This window comes from Lycium ferocissimum, chromosome 1 (assembly GCF_029784015.1).
Source record: "Lycium ferocissimum isolate CSIRO_LF1 chromosome 1, AGI_CSIRO_Lferr_CH_V1, whole genome shotgun sequence".
In the NCBI taxonomy this organism is placed as follows: Eukaryota; Viridiplantae; Streptophyta; class Magnoliopsida; order Solanales; family Solanaceae; genus Lycium; species Lycium ferocissimum.
In genome coordinates this window covers 43,009,494-43,019,400 of record NC_081342.1, presented here as the reverse complement: position 1 = coordinate 43,019,400, position 9,907 = coordinate 43,009,494, and positions in this window count along the sequence as shown.

The window sequence follows — 9,907 nt, the reverse complement described above, 5'->3', positions numbered from 1 at the left end:
TAAGCGTAGGTATTAAGAGACCGAACAGGTATGTTAAGGCTCGTCCCTTTCTTTCAAAGGTATGGTTCCTAAGTTATTATTCCATATATGTTTCCATCCTCCTTCTACCTCCAAAAGTTGGACGTTCATGCTTCTGAGTAAGTTTCTTATGATACCAAAAAAGAAGTGTTTTCTATGATGACTATGATGACGATGATAATTTCATGTTTAAAGGCTCCAAGCTTATGGTTTCAATGTGAATATAAATATGAGAATGTTGAACTATTTCTTGACCCTTAATGTTATTCATTGATAATGACTCTTTTTCTAAAGGTTCCAAAGTGTGTAAATTGACGATTTATGAGATTTATGATCTTATTCTATGTTTTAACTTGATACTTTTTTCATTGATAGCGACACCTCATAATGCTAGTTCCTTCAAGGTGAGACATGACAATCATGATTATTCAGTAATACAATCGGAGGTTACCGGTCTTACGTCACTCCGATAGAGTCATAACTTTTGATTGGGCACTTATGCATGCTTATGTTATGATGACGGCACCGCGCCTATACGGCCGGGCAAAGACCACTACGGTGGGTGTTGGGCGGCTTATAGATGATTACTCTGCGCCTATACGGCCGGCAGCACCACTACGGTGGGCATAATGGGCGGCTTATGGATAATGATAACACCGTATCTATATGGCACAGGCAGCACCACTAGTGGCCAGCGTGAGACCATTACCCCGGATGCGGGAGGCCCGAATGCTGGCTAATGATGTTATTGATTCAGACAGTTTATGTATGTGTGTGTGATATGTTCTAAATATAAAAGTGAGCATGCATGATTCCGCCTCAAGAGGAACTTAGATGGACAGGTTACTCTTTTATCTCATGATATGCTCTATATTTCCATCATGTTATTATTCATTCTCTGTATCCCTTACTATGTTATCATTCATGTCTTACATACTCAGTACATTATTCGTATGCGATGTCCTTTCTTGTGGACGCTGCGTTCATGCCCGCATGTTCAGGTAGCCAGCCGAGTGAGCCAGACCTATACGACCTTTCCTCAGCCTCCGCTAGTGAGCTCCATTTGGCCCGGTGGGTATGGCAGGGCCTTGTCCTATCTTTTCTACAGTCTGTTTTCCATAGAGGTTTGTAGACAGTGATGTGTAGCCGTGATGTTATGCAGCCTCGTCGGCATTTGTTTTTGCTGTACAGTATATGTAGCGGCCTAACTGGCTTGCGCTGTTACGCTCAATAATTATGTTGATATGTTTATGTTGGACGTGAGTTCCCGAGATGGTGTTTCTTGTGTTGATTTTTTAGGAGACAAAAGATAACTCAGTTATGGATTGTGTATGGGCCCAGGATAGTTAGTGAGAAATAGATGCAAGCATAGGAGTGTTCGGTCAGTAGGGGTCAGGCACTCATCATGGCTCATTGGTTTGGGTTGTGAGAAAAGTGGTATCAGAGCAGTTCGTCCTAGGGATTGTCTATAAGCAGTGTCCGGTAGAGTCCTATTTATGGGTGTGAAGCCGGCCACACTTATAAACAGGAGGCTGCCGGGAATTTAGGAATCATTGACCTTTCTTTCTATCTTAGATCGTGCGATAGAGCCAGAGTCTAGAAGAGATCATTTCTGACCCCTTTTTCCTATAGGTAAGTGCAGACTGACGAAAGATTAAGAGATCAGCCTCGGACAGTGGGGGTGCTAAGAAGGCCCCCAGAGTAGATCCAGGACCCCAGGCTCCAGGACCGAGCAGGAGGAGCCTCAGTTATTCCATTGAGACTGAACCCTCAGGAGACCTAGCGATGATTCCTCCAAAGTTTTTGACTTCCAGGGAGGAGGACCCCTCAGGGGATAGTTAGTACACGGACCTGTCTGAGGGTTCGTCTGGGACACCGGAGGAGGAGATCCTCGAGACCGTACCAGCTGCTCCTGTGGTAGAGCACTACGTCAAACCAACTACCCCGGTGAGTGTTATGGATTACTCTAGCCCTTTATCCTGGTCGTCGATAAACCAGGAGTTGCCCGATTATCCATATCCCTCGGACTCAGATGAGAGAGATGATGAAGGCCAGACGAGCAGATGGTGGGTAGAAAATGACGAAGAGCACACTTCACTTTATAGTCCACCAGATCATACTGGAGACCGATCGACTACGGGTATACGAGTCTTTATTGGAGATTCCTATGTATGTGCATTTGTCGAAGATTATTACTTAATAGTGGCGAGCGAAAATCCTAAGGGACAGATAACCAAGTATTTATAAGTAACGGTGACCAAAGTATTTTCACCACCATTGGGAATCTTGAAATCTAGGATGGAAAGTAGCCATACACACATATGAAAGGTGAATATTGAGGATTGAAGAGGCCAAAATAGTATTTGTGTAGTCGGAAGAGTAAGAGATCCTTTCTAATTCGGAGGGAGATGCATTACGAGAATGTTTGGGAATCTATTAAGACTTCAACTTGCTCTACATGATGTGATGAAGGTCATGCAGTAAGGTGTGTGCAATCATACTAGCACTGACACACTGGATTTCATCAGAGTTTCAAGGTTAAGCATGCTGGGAAGAGAGAAATACTAAGATGGGTGACCCCTGGGAAGTGTACTAAGAGTCCTACAAAGTCAGATATGAGAGGCAGATGGGGAATTAGAGTAATCTAAGGGAAATTGGAGTATGCGGAGTGGTTGGAATCTCTAAAAGATAGCGAAGGATGAGGCGGATTAGACCGGCAAAGAGAAAGAAGGTGCATCACAGCTTTAGAATTAGGATAGGTTTGAAAAGTATTCGGAAGTACTTTGTAAGCGAGGCGTTAGAAAATATATATATATATATATATATATGCGTATGATATCCTATATATGGCTATATCAACGGGTATGTGTATCCCAGCAACCAACGTTGCAGTACATGGAAGGCATTAATCGAACAGGGTAGTAAAGTTCAAGTGAAAAACGTTACCAGGTAAGCTGTTGTTATTTTCACTACAGGTTAGGTTTGGAAAGTTCTAATGCAATAACATCCGGGAAAGGAAGAAAGTGAGTATATGGAAGGTAAGGAGATCAAAATATCGACAAAAAAAAAAAAAAAAAAAAAACGAGGGTGAGTGAAGCTTCCAAGAGAGACGACGGGCTAGGCAAGGGACTATTGGATAAAATTCGAAGGTAGGCATGCAAAAGGGATAAAGTGTGGTAGTATGGAACAAAAGAGGAATGTGTGGAGTCAGAGAACAGACTTCGATAAGTGGGACTAAAAGATAGTGACCACAACTAGGAATGTGAAGTAAGAGAAAGAATGATCAGGCCTTGCAATGATGCTAAGACATTTCCAGCTCTTGAGAGGTATATAAAGGGATAAATGTGTAGTCATATTGACATGGTTGCCTCAGACATGGAGAAGCTTTCCTAAAAGATGACTTAAAAATAGAATGGATTTGCGCATTTAAAGAAATATTTCACAAACTTTAGGGTCAATACTATAAATAACAAGAGGAGAAGGGCGCTCGAGGAGGAAGGAACCCAAGGAAGGTTAAGGATGAAAGTAGTGAAAGTATACTAATGTGCTGATCGAAGGAAGAGGAGAGCATTTAGGAATAAGGTAACTGGAAATCTTTAACCACGGGAGTAAGAAAGATCCTTAATGATTTGTCCATAGGAAACCGATCAATCGTCAAGATAAGAACGAGGATGATGGGTCGACACAATTAATTAGAAAATTAATGACATGGAAAAAGAACTCCTGTAAAGACCAAGAGATTCGATCATAGAGGAAATAGAATGGAGTACCTAGGGAACATGTATGGAAGACAAACTGGCCATAGCGTCAGAAAGAAAAATAAAGGCTCAATAAACGAAAAAGGAAGAGAGTGTAAATTGTAAGGATTTTGTGATAGGGATAAGAAGTAGCAGAATATTGGGAGAAATAAAACGCGCAGCTGTGATGCAAGCAAGTAATTAGCAAGGATTACAGATAAGTGGGCTAAGTGAATGAAAGGATTAGTAGTGGAAACGGAATATTGACTCTTAATAGTATGGTACAGACATAAAGTGAAACAGGGAACTCAAAGTGAGAAAAAGGAAATTTAGAGATGCTATAAGCAAAAACGGGAAGAAAGACGAAGGGTAAAAAAGTAGAGCATACTCGAACACTTTGTAAAGGATGTAATGAATTCCGAAGTCCTCATTAACTCGAAGGTCGAAGAAATTAATAGTCATACAGGACAAGGTGCGAAAAGACAGGAAAGAAGGCATCGGAAGTGAATCCGACCTGTATAAATATCCCCACTGGATACAAGATCGCAACTAGTAAGAAAACAGACGAGTCAAACCATTTGATGAAGGAACTCCGGCCTTAAAAAGATCGTGAAGAGTGGCAGATAGTTATAAAAAATGATGGGTACTCGAAGGCTATTGGTGTATAAGGACCTCCTTAAAAAGGAGGGAAGGGCATGGTATACCTGAAAGGAATTATGACGTTCCCAATCCCTAGAAGAAGAAATGTATTAGCCTGTGGTCAAAGTTTGAAACATTGGCCTACCAAGAAGGTATTGAGCGGGGGTAGAAACAGATTGAAGATAAATATACCATGAGGCAAGCCTAGGGAGAAATTATGATAGAGAATAAGAAGATTAATAGCTCAAGAGAACGCTTCACATTAACATGAGTCATGGCATTATTAGACCGTGGTTCAAATCCCTTGTATCGGGAAGATTTGCGCTGCGCCTAAATACGCAGCGATATATCTTAAAGGGTAATAATAGAAAATAAGGAAGGTCTCCAAAGCTACTTTCACAGACAATAATGGAAAGGATGATGAACTTAAAGAACACCTTGGGTGGCAATAAAAGGAAATTTTGGTGTGAGAAAGGATGAAAATTTTGGCAAAAATAAGTAAATAAAATAAACATTATCACCGATTATAAGAATTATACTGAATATGAGGGACTATACTATGGAATCCTATGGAACCATCAACGTGAGGTTGTGCCCAATTAAATTGGTACAAAGGCAACACTGGCAAGTCAACAGGGGATAACAGCTAATTAGGTGATCACCAGCATAAGGGAATCACGGATAAGTGGAAATATATTAAAAGGAAGATGTGGCAAAGTGTGAAATTGCCATAGCCCTATCATCACAAATCACATCGTAAGACTTGAAGAAAACAAACTAGAGGAAAAGTGTGGTAGGGGCTCAAAAAAATGTTGTGAGCTAGGAAAATAGTTGGAGCTCGGATTATGAGTTTGTCATAAGTGTAACTGTACTACGAAGGATAATAAATAGTGAGGAAACATTATGTATATATGCATGTAAAAGATTATAGTGAGGATAGTGGTATAACTGATCTTGGAGACAATTGGGATTGAGTAGCGATAAAGTAATGTTACACGACATTTAGGGTGACAGGATAAGAGAGATTGTGACGAGGATGTCAAAGATCAGAGGGTCTGACTAATGAGCTACAAGGAGTTAGTACAGTGTGTATCTGAGATCAATGGGTACAAAAAGAGATAGCCCTAGCTGGCATTAAAGGAGTGAGTGCGAAAAGGTGTCGTATTTGAGCAAGGAAGCTAACCACTAATAGGGAAACAAGAAGCAAGAAAAAAGGAGTATTTGCAAGACAATGAATAGTTATGGCACGGCAGTCAAGGCTAAGATAATAGAGACAGAACGAGAGCGAGATACTAGTTGATACCTGATGACGTACATAAAAACAAAGAGGTGATGGAACACATAAATGAGTCCAATGAAAAATTTGAGAGAAAACGAGGAGGGACCAATCCAATGTATAACCTAAGTACATGGTAATCAGACCCTAAAGGAAGAATAACCATTCTAAGGAATCAAATATGATGTCGTGGGTTGGAAATACTGTAACATTCGAGGACGAATGTTTTAAGGGGGGAAGAATGTTACACCCCGTAATTCTATAAATTCATAAGTGTCGGTCGCCCCAAGTGTGTATTTTGGAGTTACCTTCAAGGGCATGTATGGTTGCATGCGTTTAAATTATTATAATGAAGATTTAGTTCAGGTGATAAGCCACGAGAGGATTGAAAAGCAGGTGAATTTTGAAAACTAGGGTTGATGGTCCGACTTAGAGGAAGGATATCTGTTGGAACATGACGAGTTCTGAGACAAAGCAAAAGCCAGAGTGAAGTTCATGAAGTCCAGTTTTCAACGCAACAAACCGCTCCTCAATAAGGCATTGGGGTAAGGAGATAAGGACATTACAAGTTGGGATGGCAGGCCAGAAAAATAGCCTGCGCGAACGCGCCAGGGAGTGGCGCGAACGCGCAGGAGGCCAAGGGCCATCTCAGCTCGAACTCGCCACCAAGGGACGCGAACTCGCTAAGCAAATTTTAGGCTCGGGTTGAAGATTATATGATCTGAGTATAAGAATATATATATATGTATGACATTTGGAGACCATATGGTGTGAATCAGTTCATATATTATTTGATGAAAAGCCCTCGTAACCATAAAGTAGGGCCCACACGTCAGAGTTTTATAAAGGACATATGAAAAATTATACGAGTAGTGCATGGGAAGTTGAGCAAGTCTTAAGAAGGACCCTTAAGCCAAATGTTGGCATAAGTCCTCTAAAAGGGTGATTTAAGGATACGTTTTCGGGTGATCTGACTTAAAGAGGCCAAAACGTTATTATAAGTTTGGAATTTAGGAAACACACCAAAAATTAAAGTTGTAGATAATTGAATTATATTTCCAAACATAGGTCATGATTTCTCACATCATATCGGGATCAAGAGTTATGACCCTTTTACTAAACGAAAACGTAGGCAGTGGAATAAGCCAGCGCGAGTGCGCTGACCATTTTTTACGTCGGTACAACCCGAGCCTAAAAACATATAAAAGGGGCTTTACCCCCTTAAAAAGCAACCAAAACCCTATAAGCCTCCTCAAACCTCTGGAAACTTCCACCAACTTCCACTCATCAATTTACTCACAAATCAAAGTATAATTTTTGAATTCCTGTCCAGACAGCGTATAGTTGCGATTATAAAATCATACAGCGGAGCACTTTTTCTTAAGTCCAAGAAGGAAAGTGAATATATAGAAATAACATTGGGAGTAAGGTATGAATCTCTTATTATTAATGTTAATTTCGGTTTATTTACAGAGGTAAAGTCATTAAACAACTGTGTGGAGAATTGGTTAGCTATGGAAATTGGAAAACACCATGTAGGGTGTTTTATGGAATATTTTGGTGCTGATGATAATGTTATTGTCGTTGTGGTTGTTGTTGTTGTTGTTGTTTGTTGCTGAATAATAATTTCGGGCTAGGCCTATAAACAGGGGAGATGCTGCCCGATTTTTGGCTGGATATAAAGTAGTTTAATTTGAAAGTTCAAGTACAAGGCCACGACGATGAGCCTAACGATAGTATGAATTCTTTTGAATGTAGATTTACGTTCTCCAAAGGATAAGCGTAGGTATTAAGAGATCGAACAGGTATGTTAAGGCTCGTCCTTTCTTTCAAAGGCATGATTCCTAAGTTATGATTCCATATATGTTTCCATCCTCCTTCTACCTCCAAAAGTTGGACGTTCATGCTTCTTAGTAAGTTTCTTATGATACCAAAAAAGAAATGTTTTCTATGATGACAATGATGACGATGATGATTTCATGTTTAAAGGCTCCAAGCTTATGGTTTCAATGTGAATATGAATATGAGAATGTTGAACTATTTCTTGACACTCAATGTTATTCATTGATAATGACTCTTTTTCTAAAGGTTCCAAAGTGTGTAAATTGATGCTTTATGAGATCTATGATCTTATTCCATATTTTCCCTTTATGCTATTTTTCATTGATAGCCTCACCTCATAATGCTAGTTCCTTCAAGGTGAGATATGAAAATCATGATTATTCCATAATACAATCGGAGGTTACCGACCTTACGTCACTCCGATAGAGTCATCACTTTTGATTGGGCTCTTATGTATGCTTATGTTATGATGATTCAACCGCGCCTATACGGCCGAGTAGCACCACTATGGTGGGCGTAGTGGGCGGCTTTTGGATGATTACATTGCGCCTATATGGCTGGGCAGCACCACCACGGTGGGCATAGTGGACGGCTTATGAATAATGATAACACCGTGTCTATATGGCACGGGCAAAGACCAATAGTGCGCGGCATGAGATGATTACCCCGAACGCAGGCTAATGGTGTTATTGATTCAGATAGTTTATGTATGTAAGTGTGATATGTTCTAAAGATAAAAGTAAGCATGCATGATTCCGCCTCAAGAGGCACTCAGATGGGCAGGTTACTCTTTTATCTCATGATATGCTCTATATTTTCATCATGCTATTATTCATGCTCTGTATCCCTTACTATCTTATCATTCATGCCTTACATACTCAGTACATTATTCGTACTGACGTCCTTTCTTGTGGACGTTGCGTTCATGCCCGCATGTTCAGGTAGCCAGCCGAGTGAGCCAGACCTGTAGGACCTCTCCTCAGCGTCAGCCAGTGAGCTCCATTTGGACCGGCGCTTCAGCCCTTTTTGGCATACTATTCTGCTGTGTACATATTAGGGTATGGCTGGGCCTTGTCCTATCTTTTCTACAGTTTGTTTTCCATAGAGGTCTGTAGACTGTGATGTGTAGTCGTGATGTTATGCAGCCTCGTCGGCACTTATTTTTGTTGTACAGTATATGAAGCGGCCTAACCGGCTTGCGCTGTTACTGTTAACAATTATGTTGATATGTATACATTGGTCGTGAGTTCCCGAGATGGTATTTCTTGTGTTGATTGTTCAGGAGACAGTATAACTCAGTTATGGATAGTGTATGGGCCCAGGATAGTCAGTGAGAAATAGATGCAAGCATAGGGGTGCTCGGCCAGTAGGGGTCAGGCACTCGTCACGGCTCAGCGGTTTGGGTCGTGACAAAGGGTTTCAGCACATCGAAACTAAACATGAAATCAGTGAAAATCACCCTAAACTATCAAAATAGGAATTCTGGACAGTACCACTGTCTTGTATTGTGGCTCGATTTCAAAGGGGTAAACGGCAAAAATTGACTTTGTGGCCTTATTGAAAGTTGTAGATATATATATCTTGGGGTTTCAGATAAATTTAAATCACTCCTATAGAAGTTTTGTAGTACAAGATATGCTCAAAATAGTAACAGTAGTGCATCTAGGGTTTGCAAAATAGAAATATGGGCAGCACCTGTCCTGTACTTCATCACCCCTTTTTCCAAAGAAATAAAAGCAAAACAGGGTTTTGGAGCCTGAACAAAAGTTGTAGGGCTATGAAATAGCTTTCTATAATAGCTTGGATCACTTAAAACTAAATTTTATACAAGGAAATATGCTGAAAACACTAACAACTGTCCAGTTCAAAAACGAGTTCTGAACTTACCTCAATCGTGTGGAGTTGTTTGTGGCTCAAGTCTTGGTAATTGATTTAGAGGATGAATATTATGAGAGGAGAGAAGTTTTGGGATTTTATTTCCTTGGAGAAAACGAAATTGGAGGTGGTGGAGAGGATAAGAGCCCCAAAAAGATATTATATACTCCCTAGGATAAGGATGAAAGGAAAAATAATAAAATAAAATAAAAAAAGACTGCCCACTTTTATATATATCTAACCCACTTAATAAATTACTAAGATAATCATAGTAGGAGTAGTTTATATAACTACCATAACACTTCAAACAAGTTTCAAATATCATCAAGCTCACATTCAGGAAGTGCGAAGTAAAATATATACCCTTACTATCAACATATGGTCAATCAAAAATTCAAGAGTTAGTTTAAAAAAAAAAAAACTTTTGGGGTGTTACAACTCTCTCTCCCTTAAGAAATTTTGTCCCGAAATTTACCTTATGCTAATCTCGAAACAAATGGGGATATTGAATTCGCATATC